We start from the raw sequence: 18,923 nt of genomic DNA, 5'->3' as shown, positions 1-18,923 counted from the left end.
TGGAGATATTTCGACGTTTAAACGACCAAATTACTGCATTTTACGCGCAGAACATAGCGCACGCCGTATTAAGCGTCGCAACAATCCCAACAACTCGCAAAACTCGATCATTCGTCGATTTTAACGAAAAATGACCGTAATTTCCTTCCCGTTGGAGATATTTCGACGTTTAAACGCCCAAATTACTGCATTTTACGCGCAGAACATAGCGCACGCCGTATTAAGCCTCGCAACAAGCACCTCAACTCGCAAAACTCGATCATTCGCCGATTTTGACGAAAAATGACCGTAATTTCCTTCCCGTTGGAGGTATTTCGACGTTTAAACGCCCAAATTACTGCATTCCACGCGCAGAACATAGCGCACGCCGTATTAAGCGTCGCAACAATCCCAACAACTCGCAAAACTCGATCATTCGTCGATTTTGACCAAAAATGACCGTAATTTCGTTCCCGTTGGAGATATTTCGACGTTTAAACGCCCAAATTACTGCATTTTACGCGCGGAACATAGCGCACGCCGTATTAAGAGTCGAAACAAGCCCGACAACTCGCAAAACTCGATCATTCGTCGATTTTGACCAGAAATGACCGTAATTTCCTTCCCGTTGGAGATATTTCGACGTTTAAACGACCAAATTACTGCATTTTACGCGCGGAACATAGCGCACGCCGTATTAAGAGTCGAAACAAGCCCGACAACTCGCAAAACTCGATCATTCGTCGATTTTAACGAAAAATGACCGTAATTTCCTTCCCGTTGGAGATATTTCGACGTTTAAACGCCCAAATTACAGCATTTTGCGCGCAGAACATAGTGCACGCCGTATTAAGCGTCGAAACAAGCCCGATAAGTCGCAAAACTCGATCATTCGTCGATTTTGACGAGAAATGACCGTACTTTCCTTCCTGATTAAGATATTTCGACGTTTAAACGCCCAAATTACTGCATTTTACGCGCTGAACATACCGCACGCCGTATTAAGCGTCGAAACAAGCCCGACAATTCGCGAAACTCGATCATTCGTCGATTTTAAAGAAAAAAGTTCGTAATTTCCTTCCTGAATGAGATATTTCGACGTTCAAACGCCGAAATTACTGCATTTTACGCACAGAATATAGCGCACGCCGTACTTAGCGTCGAAGCAAGCCCGACAACTCGCGAAACTCGATCATTCGTCGATTTTAGCGAAAACTGACCGTGATTTCCTTCCTGATTGAGATATTTCGACGTTTAAACGCCCCAATTACTGCATTTTGCGCGCAGAACATAGTGCATGCCGTATTAAGCGTCGAAACAAGCCCGACAACTCGAGAAACTCGATCGTTTGTCGATTTTAACGAAAAACGACTGTAATTTCCTTCCCGTTGGAGATATTTCGAAGTTTAAACGCCCCAATTACTGCAATTTGCGCGCAGAACATAGTGAATGCCGTATTAAGCGTCGAAAAAAGCCCGACAACTCGCAAAACTCGATCATTCGACGATTTTAACGAAAAATGACGGTAATATCCTTCCCGATTGAGATATTTCGACGTTTAAACGCCCAAATGACTGCATTTTACGCGCAGAACATAGCGCACGGCGTACTAAGCGTCGATACAAGACCGACAACTCGCGAAACTCGATCATTCGTCGATTTTAACGAAAAATGACGGTAATATCCTTCCCGATTGAGATATTTCGACGTTAGACGCCCAAATTACTGCATTTTACGCGCTGAACATACCGCACGCCGTATTAAGCGTCGAAACAAGCCCGACAACTCGCGAAACTCGATCATTCGTCGATTTTAGCGAAAAATGATCGTCATTTCCTTCCTGATTGAGATATTTCGACGTTCCAACGCCGAAATTACTGCATTTTACGCGCAGAACATAGTGCATGCCGTATTAAGCGTCGCAACAATCCCGACAACTCGCAAAACTCGATCATTCGTCGATTTTAACGAAAAATGACCGTAATTTCCTTCCCGTTGGAGAAATTTCGACGTTTAAACGCCCAAATTACTGCACTCTACGCGCCGAACATAGCGCACGCCGTATTAAGCGTCGCAACAATCCCAACAACTCGCAAAACTCGATCATTCGTCGATTTTAACGAAAAATGACCGTAATTTCCTTCCCGTTGGAGAAATTTCGACGTTTAAACGTCCAAATTACTGCACTCTACGCGCCGAACATAGCGCACGCCGTATTAAGCGTCGCAACAATCCCAACAACTCGCAAAACTCGATCATTCGTCGATTTTAACGAAAAATGACCGTAATTTCCTTCCCGTTGGAGATATTTCGACGTTTAAACGCCCAAATTACTGCATTTTACGCGCGGAACATAGCGCACGTCGCATTAAGAGTCGCAACAAGCACAACAACTCGCAAAACTCGATCATTCGTCGATTTTGACCAAAAATGACCGTAATTTCGTTCCCGTTGGAGATATTTCGACGTTTAAACGCCCAAATTACTGCATTTTCCGCGCAGATTATAGCGCACGCCGTATTAGGCGTCGCAACAAGCACAACAACTCGCAAAACTCGATCATTCGTCGATTTAGACCAAAAATGACCGTAATTTCGTTCCCGTTGGAGATATTTCGACGTTTAAACGCCCAAATTACTGCAATTTACGCGCGGAACATAGCGCACGCCGTATTAAGAGTCGAAACAAGCCCGACAACTCGCAAAACTCGATCATTCGTCGATTTTGACCAGAAATGACCGTAATTTCGTTCCCGTTGGAGATATTTCGACGTATAAACGCCCAAATTACTGCATTTTACGCGCGGAACATAGCGCACGCCGTATTAGGCGTCGCAACAAGCACAACAACTCGCAAAACTCGATCATTCGTCGATTTCGATGAAAAATGACCGTAATATCCGTCCCGTTGGAGATATTTCGACGTTTAAACACCCAAATTACTGCAGTTTACGCGCGGAACATAGCGCACGCCGTATTAAGCGTCGCAACAAGCACAACAACTCGCAAAACTCGATCATTCGTCGATTTTAACGAAAAATGACCGTAATTTCCTTCCCGTTGGAGATATTTCGACGTTTAAACGCCCACATTACTGCATTCTACGCGCAGAACATAGCGCACGCCGTATTAAGCGTCGCAACAATCCCAACAACTCGCAAAACTCGATCATTCGTCGATTTTAACGAAAAATGACCGTAATTTCCTTCCCGTTGGAGATATTTCGACGTTTAAACGCCCAAATTACTGCATTTTCCGCGTAGCGCACGCCGTATTAAGCTTCGCAACAGTCCCAACAACTCGCAAAACTCGATCATTCGTCGATTTTAACGAAAAATGACCGTAATTTCCTTCCCGTTGGAGATATTTCGTCGTTAAACGCCCAAATTACTGCATTTTAAGCGCAGAACATAGCGAACGCCGTATTAAGCGTCGCAACAAGCACGACAACTCGCAAAACTCAATCATTCGTCGATTTCGTTGAAAAATGACCGTAATATCCGTCCCGTTGGAGATATTTCGACGTTTAAACGCCCAAATTACTGCATTTTACGCGCGGAACATAGCGCACGCCGTATTAAGCGTCGCAACAATCCCGACAACTCGCAAAACTCGATCATTCGTCGATTTTAACGAAAAATGACCGTAATTTCCTTCCCGTTGGAGAAATTTCGACGTTTAAACGCCCAAATTACTGCACTCTACGCGCCGAACATAGCGCACGCCGTATTAAGCGTCGCAACAATCCCAACAACTCGCAAAACTCGATCATTCGTCGATTTTAACGAAAAATGACCGTAATTTCCTTCCCGTTGGAGAAATTTCGACGTTTAAACGCCCAAATTACTGCACTCTACGCGCCGAACATAGCGCACGCCGTATTAAGCGTCGCAACAATCCCAACAACTCGCAAAACTCGATCATTCGTCGATTTTAACGAAAAATGACCGTAATTTCCTTCCCGTTGGAGATATTTCGACGTTTAAACGCCCAAATTACTGCATTTTACGCGCGGAACATAGCGCACGTCGCATTAAGAGTCGCAACAAGCACAACAACTCGCAAAACTCGATCATTCGTCGATTTTGACCAAAAATGACCGTAATTTCGTTCCCGTTGGAGATATTTCGACGTTTAAACGCCCAAATTACTGCAATTTACGCGCGGAACATAGCGCACGCCGTATTAAGAGTCGAAACAAGCCCGACAACTCGCAAAACTCGATCATTCGTCGATTTTGACCAGAAATGACCGTAATTTCCTTCCCGTTGGAGATATTTCGACGTTTAAACGACCAAATTACTGCATTTTACGCGCAGAACATAGCGCACGCCGTATTAAGCGTCGCAACAATCCCAACAACTCGCAAAACTCGATCATTCGTCGATTTTAACGAAAAATGACCGTAATTTCCTTCCCGTTGGAGATATTTCGACGTTTAAACGCCCAAATTACTGCATTTTACGCGCAGAACATAGCGCACGCCGTATTAAGCCTCGCAACAAGCACCTCAACTCGCAAAACTCGATCATTCGCCGATTTTGACGAAAAATGACCGTAATTTCCTTCCCGTTGGAGGTATTTCGACGTTTAAACGCCCAAATTACTGCATTCCACGCGCAGAACATAGCGCACGCCGTATTAAGCGTCGCAACAATCCCAACAACTCGCAAAACTCGATCATTCGTCGATTTTGACGATTTTGACCAAAAATGACCGTAATTTCGTTCCCGTTGGAGATATTTCGACGTTTAAACGCCCAAATTACTGCATTTTACGCGCGGAACATAGCGCACGCCGTATTAAGAGTCGAAACAAGCCCGACAACTCGCAAAACTCGATCATTCGTCGATTTTGACCAGAAATGACCGTAATTTCCTTCCCGTTGGAGATATTTCGACGTTTAAACGACCAAATTACTGCATTTTACGCGCGGAACATAGCGCACGCCGTATTAAGAGTCGAAACAAGCCCGACAACTCGCAAAACTCGATCATTCGTCGATTTTAACGAAAAATGACCGTAATTTCCTTCCCGTTGGAGATATTTCGACGTTTAAACGCCCAAATTACAGCATTTTGCGCGCAGAACATAGTGCACGCCGTATTAAGCGTCGAAACAAGCCCGATAAGTCGCAAAACTCGATCATTCGTCGATTTTGACGAGAAATGACCGTACTTTCCTTCCTGATTAAGATATTTCGACGTTTAAACGCCCAAATTACTGCATTTTACGCGCTGAACATACCGCACGCCGTATTAAGCGTCGAAACAAGCCCGACAATTCGCGAAACTCGATCATTCGTCGATTTTAAAGAAAAAAGTTCGTAATTTCCTTCCTGAATGAGATATTTCGACGTTCAAACGCCGAAATTACTGCATTTTACGCACAGAATATAGCGCACGCCGTACTTAGCGTCGAAGCAAGCCCGACAACTCGCGAAACTCGATCATTCGTCGATTTTAGCGAAAACTGACCGTGATTTCCTTCCTGATTGAGATATTTCGACGTTTAAACGCCCCAATTACTGCATTTTGCGCGCAGAACATAGTGCATGCCGTATTAAGCGTCGAAACAAGCCCGACAACTCGAGAAACTCGATCGTTTGTCGATTTTAACGAAAAACGACTGTAATTTCCTTCCCGTTGGAGATATTTCGAAGTTTAAACGCCCCAATTACTGCAATTTGCGCGCAGAACATAGTGAATGCCGTATTAAGCGTCGAAAAAAGCCCGACAACTCGCAAAACTCGATCATTCGACGATTTTAACGAAAAATGACGGTAATATCCTTCCCGATTGAGATATTTCGACGTTTAAACGCCCAAATGACTGCATTTTACGCGCAGAACATAGCGCACGGCGTACTAAGCGTCGATACAAGACCGACAACTCGCGAAACTCGATCATTCGTCGATTTTAACGAAAAATGACGGTAATATCCTTCCCGATTGAGATATTTCGACGTTAGACGCCCAAATTACTGCATTTTACGCGCTGAACATACCGCACGCCGTATTAAGCGTCGAAACAAGCCCGACAACTCGCGAAACTCGATCATTCGTCGATTTTAGCGAAAAATGATCGTCATTTCCTTCCTGATTGAGATATTTCGACGTTCCAACGCCGAAATTACTGCATTTTACGCGCAGAACATAGTGCATGCCGTATTAAGCGTCGCAACAATCCCGACAACTCGCAAAACTCGATCATTCGTCGATTTTAACGAAAAATGACCGTAATTTCCTTCCCGTTGGAGAAATTTCGACGTTTAAACGCCCAAATTACTGCACTCTACGCGCCGAACATAGCGCACGCCGTATTAAGCGTCGCAACAATCCCAACAACTCGCAAAACTCGATCATTCGTCGATTTTAACGAAAAATGACCGTAATTTCCTTCCCGTTGGAGAAATTTCGACGTTTAAACGTCCAAATTACTGCACTCTACGCGCCGAACATAGCGCACGCCGTATTAAGCGTCGCAACAATCCCAACAACTCGCAAAACTCGATCATTCGTCGATTTTAACGAAAAATGACCGTAATTTCCTTCCCGTTGGAGATATTTCGACGTTTAAACGCCCAAATTACTGCATTTTACGCGCGGAACATAGCGCACGTCGCATTAAGAGTCGCAACAAGCACAACAACTCGCAAAACTCGATCATTCGTCGATTTTGACCAAAAATGACCGTAATTTCGTTCCCGTTGGAGATATTTCGACGTTTAAACGCCCAAATTACTGCATTTTCCGCGCAGATTATAGCGCACGCCGTATTAGGCGTCGCAACAAGCACAACAACTCGCAAAACTCGATCATTCGTCGATTTAGACCAAAAATGACCGTAATTTCGTTCCCGTTGGAGATATTTCGACGTTTAAACGCCCAAATTACTGCAATTTACGCGCGGAACATAGCGCACGCCGTATTAAGAGTCGAAACAAGCCCGACAACTCGCAAAACTCGATCATTCGTCGATTTTGACCAGAAATGACCGTAATTTCCTTCCCGTTGGAGATATTTCGACGTTTAAACGACCCAATTACTGCATTTTACGCGCAGAACATAGCGCACGCCGTATTAAGCGTCGCAACAATCCCAACAACTCGCAAAACTCGATCATTCGTCGATTTTAACGAAAAATGACCGTAATTTCCTTCCCGTTGGAGATATTTCGACGTTTAAACGCCCAAATTACTGCATTTTACGCGCAGAACATAGCGCACGCCGTATTAAGCCTCGCAACAAGCACCTCAACTCGCAAAACTCGATCATTCGCCGATTTTGACGAAAAATGACCGTAATTTCCTTCCCGTTGGAGGTATTTCGACGTTTAAACGCCCAAATTACTGCATTCCACGCGCAGAACATAGCGCACGCCGTATTAAGCGTCGCAACAATCCCAACAACTCGCAAAACTCGATCATTCGTCGATTTTGACCAAAAATGACCGTAATTTCGTTCCCGTTGGAGATATTTCGACGTTTAAACGCCCAAATTACTGCATTTTACGCGCGGAACATAGCGCACGCCGTATTAAGAGTCGAAACAAGCCCGACAACTCGCAAAACTCGATCATTCGTCGATTTTGACCAGAAATGACCGTAATTTCCTTCCCGTTGGAGATATTTCGACGTTTAAACGACCAAATTACTGCCTTTTACGCGCGGAACATAGCGCACGCCGTATTAAGAGTCGAAACAAGCCCGACAACTCGCAAAACTCGATCATTCGTCGATTTTAACGAAAAATGACCGTAATTTCCTTCCCGTTGGAGATATTTCGACGTTTAAACGCCCAAATTACAGCATTTTGCGCGCAGAACATAGTGCACGCCGTATTAAGCGTCGAAACAAGCCCGATAAGTCGCAAAACTCGATCATTCGTCGATTTTGACGAGAAATGACCGTACTTTCCTTCCTGATTAAGATATTTCGACGTTTAAACGCCCAAATTACTGCATTTTACGCGCTGAACATACCGCACGCCGTATTAAGCGTCGAAACAAGCCCGACAATTCGCGAAACTCGATCATTCGTCGATTTTAAAGAAAAAAGTTCGTAATTTCCTTCCTGAATGAGATATTTCGACGTTCAAACGCCGAAATTACTGCATTTTACGCACAGAATATAGCGCACGCCGTACTTAGCGTCGAAGCAAGCCCGACAACTCGCGAAACTCGATCATTCGTCGATTTTAGCGAAAACTGACCGTGATTTCCTTCCTGATTGAGATATTTCGACGTTTAAACGCCCCAATTACTGCATTTTGCGCGCAGAACATAGTGCATGCCGTATTAAGCGTCGAAACAAGCACGACAACTCGAGAAACTCGATCGTTTGTCGATTTTAACGAAAAACGACTGTAATTTCCTTCCCGTTGGAGATATTTCGAAGTTTAAACGCCCCAATTACTGCAATTTGCGCGCAGAACATAGTGAATGCCGTATTAAGCGTCGAAAAAAGCCCGACAACTCGCAAAACTCGATCATTCGACGATTTTAACGAAAAATGACGGTAATATCCTTCCCGATTGAGATATTTCGACGTTTAAACGCCCAAATGACTGCATTTTACGCGCAGAACATAGCGCACGGCGTACTAAGCGTCGATACAAGACCGACAACTCGCGAAACTCGATCATTCGTCGATTTTAACGAAAAATGACGGTAATATCCTTCCCGATTGAGATATTTCGACGTTAGACGCCCAAATTACTGCATTTTACGCGCTGAACATACCGCACGCCGTATTAAGCGTCGAAACAAGCCCGACAACTCGCGAAACTCGATCATTCGTCGATTTTAGCGAAAAATGATCGTCATTTCCTTCCTGATTGAGATATTTCGACGTTCCAACGCCGAAATTACTGCATTTTACGCGCAGAACATAGTGCATGCCGTATTAAGCGTCGCAACAATCCCGACAACTCGCAAAACTCGATCATTCGTCGATTTTAACGAAAAATGACCGTAATTTCCTTCCCGTTGGAGAAATTTCGACGTTTAAACGCCCAAATTACTGCACTCTACGCGCCGAACATAGCGCACGCCGTATTAAGCGTCGCAACAATCCCAACAACTCGCAAAACTCGATCATTCGTCGATTTTAACGAAAAATGACCGTAATTTCCTTCCCGTTGGAGAAATTTCGACGTTTAAACGCCCAAATTACTGCACTCTACGCGCCGAACATAGCGCACGCCGTATTAAGCGTCGCAACAATCCCAACAACTCGCAAAACTCGATCATTCGTCGATTTTAACGAAAAATGACCGTAATTTCCTTCCCGTTGGAGATATTTCGACGTTTAAACGCCCAAATTACTGCATTTTACGCGCGGAACATAGCGCACGTCGCATTAAGAGTCGCAACAAGCACAACAACTCGCAAAACTCGATCATTCGTCGATTTTGACCAAAAATGACCGTAATTTCGTTCCCGTTGGAGATATTTCGACGTTTAAACGCCCAAATTACTGCATTTTCCGCGCAGATTATAGCGCACGCCGTATTAGGCGTCGCAACAAGCACAACAACTCGCAAAACTCGATCATTCGTCGATTTTGACCAAAAATGACCGTAATTTCGTTCCCGTTGGAGATATTTCGACGTTTAAACGCCCAAATTACTGCAATTTACGCGCGGAACATAGCGCACGCCGTATTAAGAGTCGAAACAAGCCCGACAACTCGCAAAACTCGATCATTCGTCGATTTTGACCAGAAATGACCGTAATTTCCTTCCCGTTGGAGATATTTCGACGTTTAAACGACCAAATTACTGCATTTTACGCGCAGAACATAGCGCACGCCGTATTAAGCGTCGCAACAATCCCAACAACTCGCAAAACTCGATCATTCGTCGATTTTAACGAAAAATGACCGTAATTTCCTTCCCGTTGGAGATATTTCGACGTTTAAACGCCCAAATTACTGCATTTTACGCGCAGAACATAGCGCACGCCGTATTAAGCCTCGCAACAAGCACCTCAACTCGCAAAACTCGATCATTCGCCGATTTTGACGAAAAATGACCGTAATTTCCTTCCCGTTGGAGGTATTTCGACGTTTAAACGCCCAAATTACTGCATTCCACGCGCAGAACATAGCGCACGCCGTATTAAGCGTCGCAACAATCCCAACAACTCGCAAAACTCGATCATTCGTCGATTTTGACCAAAAATGACCGTAATTTCGTTCCCGTTGGAGATATTTCGACGTTTAAACGCCCAAATTACTGCATTTTACGCGCGGAACATAGCGCACGCCGTATTAAGAGTCGAAACAAGCCCGACAACTCGCAAAACTCGATCATTCGTCGATTTTGACCAGAAATGACCGTAATTTCCTTCCCGTTGGAGATATTTCGACGTTTAAACGACCAAATTACTGCATTTTACGCGCGGAACATAGCGCACGCCGTATTAAGAGTCGAAACAAGCCCGACAACTCGCAAAACTCGATCATTCGTCGATTTTAACGAAAAATGACCGTAATTTCCTTCCCGTTGGAGATATTTCGACGTTTAAACGCCCAAATTACAGCATTTTGCGCGCAGAACATAGTGCACGCCGTATTAAGCGTCGAAACAAGCCCGATAAGTCGCAAAACTCGATCATTCGTCGATTTTGACGAGAAATGACCGTACTTTCCTTCCTGATTAAGATATTTCGACGTTTAAACGCCCAAATTACTGCATTTTACGCGCTGAACATACCGCACGCCGTATTAAGCGTCGAAACAAGCCCGACAATTCGCGAAACTCGATCATTCGTCGATTTTAAAGAAAAAAGTTCGTAATTTCCTTCCTGAATGAGATATTTCGACGTTCAAACGCCGAAATTACTGCATTTTACGCACAGAATATAGCGCACGCCGTACTTAGCGTCGAAGCAAGCCCGACAACTCGCGAAACTCGATCATTCGTCGATTTTAACGAAAAACGACTGTAATTTCCTTCCCGTTGGAGATATTTCGAAGTTTAAACGCCCCAATTACTGCAATTTGCGCGCAGAACATAGTGAATGCCGTATTAAGCGTCGAAAAAAGCCCGACAACTCGCAAAACTCGATCATTCGACGATTTTAACGAAAAATGACGGTAATATCCTTCCCGATTGAGATATTTCGACGTTTAAACGCCCAAATGACTGCATTTTACGCGCAGAACATAGCGCACGGCGTACTAAGCGTCGATACAAGACCGACAACTCGCGAAACTCGATCATTCGTCGATTTTAACGAAAAATGACGGTAATATCCTTCCCGATTGAGATATTTCGACGTTAGACGCCCAAATTACTGCATTTTACGCGCTGAACATACCGCACGCCGTATTAAGCGTCGAAACAAGCCCGACAACTCGCGAAACTCGATCATTCGTCGATTTTAGCGAAAAATGATCGTCATTTCCTTCCTGATTGAGATATTTCGACGTTCCAACGCCGAAATTACTGCATTTTACGCGCAGAACATAGTGCATGCCGTATTAAGCATCGCAAAAATCCCGATAACTCGCGAATTCGATCATTCGCTGATTTTAGCGAAAAATGACCGTACCTTCCTTCCTGATGAAGATATTTCGACGTTTAAACGCCCTAATTACTGTATTTTACGCACAAAACATAGCGCACGCCTTACGAAGCGTCAAAACAAGCCCGACAACTCGAGAAACTCGATTATTCGTCTATTTTAGCGAAAAATGACCGTGATATCCTTCCTGATTGAGATATATCGACGTTTAAACGAACAAATTGCTGCATTTTACGCGCAGAACATAGCGCACGCCTTACGAAGCGTCAAAACAAGCCCGACAACTCGAGAAAACTCGATTATTCGTCTATTTTAGCGAAAAATGACCGTGATATCCTTCCTGATTGAGATATATCGACGTTTAAACGAACAAATTGCTGCATTTTACGCGCAGAACATAGCGCACGCCGTACTAAGCGTCGAAACAAGCCCGACAACTCGCGAAACTCGATCATTCGTCGATTTTAACGAAAATGACGGTAATATCCTTCCCGATTGAGATATTTCGACGTTTAAACGCCCAAAATACTGCATTTTACGCGCTGAACATACCGCACGCCGTATTAAGCGTCGAAACAAGCCCGACAACTCGCGAAACTCGATCATTCGTCGATTTTAGCGAAAAATGACCGTGATTTCCTTCGTGATTGAGATATTTCGACGTTTAAACGCCCAAATTACTGCATTTTACGCGCAGAACATAGTGCATGTGTCACGTCCCGCGCTCCGCACGAACCGTAACGAGAACAAGAAACCACTCTATACACAAATCTAAATAAACATACCAATAACCGATTTGCAATTTGAAACCATGTTTACAGTATTTGAAGTGAAAGGCAGTTAAAGCCTCTAAAAGCTATATCTTGCGAAAATTTATCTATGTTTATCTAATTATGTTTTCATAATGATATTGAGACAATTTGAATTGTAAACAAAGTCGTCAGTTGAACAAACGTTGGAGATCTTCCCAAACATTTTCAAAGGAAGGACCCCGACGCTTTTCCATCTCCGACAGATATAAATAAATGTAGCGACTCAGAGAAGTCAGTATAATAATTATCCTTCGTCTATCGAATAGCAATATTACCGTTCAAAGAGTTATCATTTTGTCAACCGAAGAATTTTATATCTGTCAGTCGATTGTCAATATCAAAATCGAGCAAGATTTGAATAAATCATTAGATATTGTTAAACTACTTTCAACCAGCTTTAATCCTCTCCCGTGCTAGTATCCCTGCACATAGCAGGTTAGCCGAAAAGTGGAATCGGTTTTGCCAGTAGCACCAAACTCTAGTCGACGCTACCCGTAACGTTTGAAATAAATAAAAATTTGAAATAGTCCTTGGACTATTTCTGGTGGCAGCAACTACCAATTTCGATCTCAACTTGACTTAGAACAAATAAATACGTAACACATGTCGTATTAAGCGTCGCAAAAAGCCCGACAACTCGCAAAACTCGATCATTCGACGATTTTGACCAGAAATGACCGTAATTTCCTTCCCGATTGAGATATTTCAACGTTTAAACGCCCAAATTGCTGCATTTTGCGCGCAGAACATAGCGCACGCCGTATTGAGCGTCGAAACAAGCCCAACAACTCGCAAAACTCGATCATTCGTCGATTTGAGCGAAAAATGACCGTGATTTCCTTCCTGATTGAGATATTTCGACGTTCAAACGCCGAAATTACTGCATTTTACGCGCAGAACATAGCGCACGCCGTATTAAGCGTCGAAACAAGCCCGACAACTCGCGTAACTCGATATTTCGTCGATTTTAGCGAAAAATGACCGCACTTTCCTTCCAGATTAAGATATTTCGACGTTTAAACGCCCAAATTACTGCATTTTGCGCGCTGAACATGGTGCATGCCGTATTAAGCGTCGAAAAGAGCCCGACAACTCGCAAAACTCGATCATTCGTCGATTTTAACGAAAAATGACGGAAATATCCTTCCCGATTGAGATATTTCGACGTTTAAACGCACAAATTACTGCATTTTACGCGCAGAACATAACGCACGCCGTACTAAGCATCGAAACAAGCCCGATAACTCGCGAAACTCGATCATTCGTCGATTTTAACGAAAAATGACGGTAATATCCTTCCCGATTGTGATATTTCGACGTTTAAACGCCCAAATTGCTGCATTTTACGCGCAGAATATAGCGCACGCCGTACTAAGCGTCGAAGCAAGCCCGACACCTCGCAAAACTCGATCATTCGTCGATTTTAACGAAAAATGACCGTAATTTCCTTCCCGATTGAGATATTTCGACGTTTAAACGCCCAAATTACTGCATTTTACGAGCAGAACATAGCGCACGCCGTATTAAGCGTCGAAACAAGCCCAACAACTCGCAAAACTCGATCATTCGTCGATCTTAACGAAAAATGACCGTACTTTCCTTCCTGATTGAGATATTTCGACGTTCAAACGCCGAAATTACTGCATTTTACGCGCAGAACATAGTGCATGTCGTATTAAGCGTCGCAAAAAGCCCGACAACTCGCAAAACTCGATCATTCGTCGATTTTAACGAAAAATGACGGTAATATCCTTCCCGATTGAGATATTTCGACGTTTAAACGCACAAATTACTGCATTTTACGCGCAGAACATAACGCACGCCGTACTAAGCATCGAAACAAGCCCGATAACTCGCGAAACTCGATCATTCGTCGATTTTAACGAAAAATGACGGTAATATCCTTCCCGATTGAGATATTTCGACGTTTAAACGCCCAAATTGCTGCATTTTACGCGCAGAATATAGCGCACGCCGTACTAAGCGTCGAAGCAAGCCCGACACCTCGCAAAACTCGATCATTCGTCGATTTTAACGAAAAATGACCGTAATTTCCTTCCCGATTGAGATATTTCGACGTTTAAACGCCCAAATTACTGCATTTTACGAGCAGAACATAGCGCACGCCGTATTAAGCGTCGAAACAAGCCCAGCAACTCGCAAAACTCGATCATTCGTCGATCTTAACGAAAAATGACCGTACTTTCCTTCCTGATTGAGATACTTCGACGTTCAAACGCCGAAATTACTGCATTTTACGCGCAGAACATAGTGCATGTCGTATTAAGCGTCGCAAAAAGCCCGACAACTCGCAAAACTCGATCATTCGACGATTTTGACCAGAAATGACCGTAATTTCCTTCCCGATTGAGATATTTCAACGTTTAAACGCCCAAATTGCTGCATTTTGCGCGCAGAACATAGCGCACGCCGTATTGAGCGTCGAAACAAGCCCAACAACTCGCAAAACTCGATCATTCGTCGATTTTAGCGAAAAATGACCGTGATTTCCTTCCTGATTGAGATATTTCGACGTTTAAACGCCCATATTACTGCATTTTACGCGCAGAACATAGCGCACGTCGTATTAAGCGTCGAAACAAGCCCGACAACTCGCGAAACTCGATCATTCGTCGATTTTAGCGAAAAATGACCGTACTTTCCTTCCTGATTAAGATATTTCGACGTTTCAACGCCCAAATTACTGCATTTTACGCGCAGAACATAGTGCATGTGTCACGTCCCGCGCTCCGCACGAACCGTAACGAGAACAAGAAACCACTCTATACACAAATCTAAATAAACATACCAATAACCGATTTGCAAGTTGAAACCATGTTTACAGTATTTGAAGTGAAAGGCAGTTAAAGCCTCTAAAAGCTATATCTTGCGAAAATTTATCTATGTTTATCTAATTATGTTTTCATAATGATATTGAGACAATTTGAATTGTAAACAAAGTCGTCAGTTGAACAAACGTTGGAGATCTTCCCAAACATTTTCAAAGGAAGGACCCCGACGCTTTTCCATCTCCGACAGATATAAATAAATGTAGCGACTCAGAGAAGTCAGTATAATAATTATCCTTCGTCTATCGAATAGCAATATTACCGTTCAAAGAGTTATCATTTTGTCAACCGAAGAATTTTATATCTGTCAGTCGATTGTCAATATCAAAATCGAGCAAGATTTGAATAAATCATTAGATATTGTTAAACTACTTTCAACCAGCTTTAATCCTCTCCCGTGCTAGTATCCCTGCACATAGCAGGTTAGCCGAAAAGTGGAATCGGTTTTGCCAGTAGCACCAAACTCTAGTCGACGCTACCCGTAACGTTTGAAATAAATAAAAATTTGAAATAGTCCTTGGACTATTTCTGGTGGCAGCAACTACCAATTTCGATCTCAACTTGACTTAGAACAAATAAATACGTAACACATGTCGTATTAAGCGTCGCAAAAAGCCCGACAACTCGCAAAACTCGATCATTCGACGATTTTGACCAGAAATGACCGTAATTTCCTTCCCGATTGAGATATTTCAACGTTTAAACGCCCAAATTGCTGCATTTTGCGCGCAGAACATGGCGCACGCCGTATTGAGCGTCGAAACAAGCCCGACAACTCGCGAAACTCGATCATTCGTCGATTTTAGCGAAAAATGATCGTGATTTCCTTCCTGATTGAGATATTTCGACGTTCAAACGCCGAAATTACTGCATTTTACGCGCAGAACATAGCGCACGCCGTATTAAGCGTCGAAACAAGCCCGACAACTCGCGAAACTCGATCATTCGTCGATTTTAGCGAAAAATGACCGCACTTTCCTTCCAGATTAAGATATTTCGACGTTTAAACGCCCAAATTACTGCATTTTGCGCGCTGAACATGGTGCATGCCGTATTAAGCGTCGAAAAGAGCCCGACAACTCGCAAAACTCGATCATTCGTCGATTTTAACGAAAAATGACGGTAATATCCTTCCCGATTGAGATATTTCGACGTTTAAACGCACAAATTACTGCATTTTACGCGCAGAACATAACGCACGCCGTACTAAGCATCGAAACAAGCCCGATAACTCGCGAAACTCGATCATTCGTCGATTTTAACGAAAAATGACGGTAATATCCTTCCCGATTGTGATATTTCGACGTTTAAACGCCCAAATTGCTGCATTTTACGCGCAGAATATAGCGCACGCCGTACTAAGCGTCGAAGCAAGCCCGACACCTCGCAAAACTCGATCATTCGTCGATTTTAACGAAAAATGACCGTAATTTCCTTCCCGATTGAGATATTTCGACGTTTAAACGCCCAAATTACTGCATTTTACGAGCAGAACATAGCGCACGCCGTATTAAGCGTCGAAACAAGCCCAACAACTCGCAAAACTCGATCATTCGTCGATCTTAACGAAAAATGACCGTACTTTCCTTCCTGATTGAGATATTTCGACGTTCAAACGCCGAAATTACTGCATTTTACGCGCAGAACATAGTGCATGTCGTATTAAGCGTCGCAAAAAGCCCGACAACTCGCAAAACTCGATCATTCGTCGATTTTAACGAAAAATGACGGTAATATCCTTCCCGATTGAGATATTTCGACGTTTAAACGCACAAATTACTGCATTTTACGAGCAGAACATAGCGCACGCCGTATTAAGCGTCGAAACAAGCCCGACAACTCGCGAAACTCGATCATTCGTCGATTTTAACGAAAAATGACGGTAATATCCTTCCCGATTGTGATATTTCGACGTTTAAACGCCCAAATTACTGCATTTTACGCGCAGAACATAGCGCACGCCGTATTGAGCGTCGAAACAAGCCCAACAACTCGCAAAACTCGATCATTCGTCGATTTGAGCGAAAAATGACCGTGATTTCCTTCCTGATTAAGATATTTCGACGTTTAAACGATCAAATTACTGCATTTTACGCGCTGAACATATCGCACGCCGTATTAAGCGTCGAAACAAGCCCGACAACTCGCGAAACTCGATCATTCGTCGATTTTAGCGAAAAATGATCGTGATTTCCTTCCTGATTGAGATATTTCGACGTTCAAACGCCGAAATTACTGCATTTTACGCGCAGAACATAGCGCACGCCGTATTAAGCGTCGAAACAAGCCCGACAACTCGCGAAACTCGATCATTCGTCGATTTTAGCGAAAAATGACCGCACTTTCCTTCCAGATTAAGATATTTCGACGTTTAAACGCCCAAATTACTGCATTTTGCGCGCTGAACATGGTGCATGCCGTATTAAGCGTCGAAAAGAGCCCGACAACTCGCAAAACTCGATCATTCGTCGATTTTAACGAAAAATGACGGTAATATCCTTCCCGATTGAGATATTTCGACGTTTAAACGCACAAATTACTGCATTTTACGAGCAGAACATATCGCACGCCGTATTAAGCGTCAAAACAAGCCCGACAACTCGAGAAACTCGATTATTCGTCTATTTTAGCGAAAAATGACCGTGATATCCTTCCTGATTGAGATATATCGACGTTTAAACGAACAAATTGCTGCATTTTACGCGCAGAACATAGCGCACGCCTTACGAAGCGTCAAAACAAGCCCGACAACTCGAGAAACTCGATTATTCGTCTATTTTAGCGAAAAATGACCGTGATATCCTTCCTGATTGAGATATATCGACGTTTAAACGAACAAATTGCTGCATTTTACGCGCAGAACATAGCGCACGCCGTACTAAGCGTCGAAACAAGCCCGACAACTCGCGAAACTCGATCATTCGTCGATTTTAACGAAAAATGACGGTAATATCCTTCCCGATTGAGATATTTCGACGTTTAAACGCCCAAAATACTGCATTTTACGCGCTGAACATACCGCACGCCGTATTAAGCGTCGAAACAAGCCCGACAACTCGCGAAACTCGATCATTCGTCGATTTTAGCGAAAAATGACCGTGATTTCCTTCGTGATTGAGATATTTCGACGTTTAAACGCCCAAATTACTGCATTTTACGCGCAGAACATAGTGCATGTGTCACGTCCCGCGCTCCGCACGAACCGTAACGAGAACAAGAAACCACTCTATACACAAATCTAAATAAACATACCAATAACCGATTTGCAATTTGAAACCATGTTTACAGTATTTGAAGTGAAAGGCAGTTAAAGCCTCTAAAAGCTATATCTTGCGAAAATTTATCTATGTTTATCTAATTATGTTTTCATAATGATATTGAGACAATTTGAATTGTAAACAAAGTCGTCAGTTGAACAAACGTTGGAGATCTTCCCAAACATTTTCAAAGGAAGGACCCCGACGCTTTTCCATCTCCGACAGATATAAATAAATGTAGCGACTCAGAGAAGTCAGTATAATAATTATCCTTCGTCTATCGAATAGCAATATTACCGTTCAAAGAGTTATCATTTTGTCAACCGAAGAATTTTATATCTGTCAGTCGATTGTCAATATCAAAATCGAGCAAGATTTGAATAAATCATTAGATATTGTTAAACTACTTTCAACCAGCTTTAATCCTCTCCCGTGCTAGTATCCCTGCACATAGCAGGTTAGCCGAAAAGTGGAATCGGTTTTGCCAGTAGCACCA

Source organism: Bombus fervidus, chromosome 3 (assembly GCF_041682495.2).
Source record: "Bombus fervidus isolate BK054 chromosome 3, iyBomFerv1, whole genome shotgun sequence".
Lineage (NCBI taxonomy): Eukaryota > Metazoa > Arthropoda > Insecta > Hymenoptera > Apidae > Bombus > Bombus fervidus.
This window is presented reverse-complemented; position numbering follows the sequence as displayed.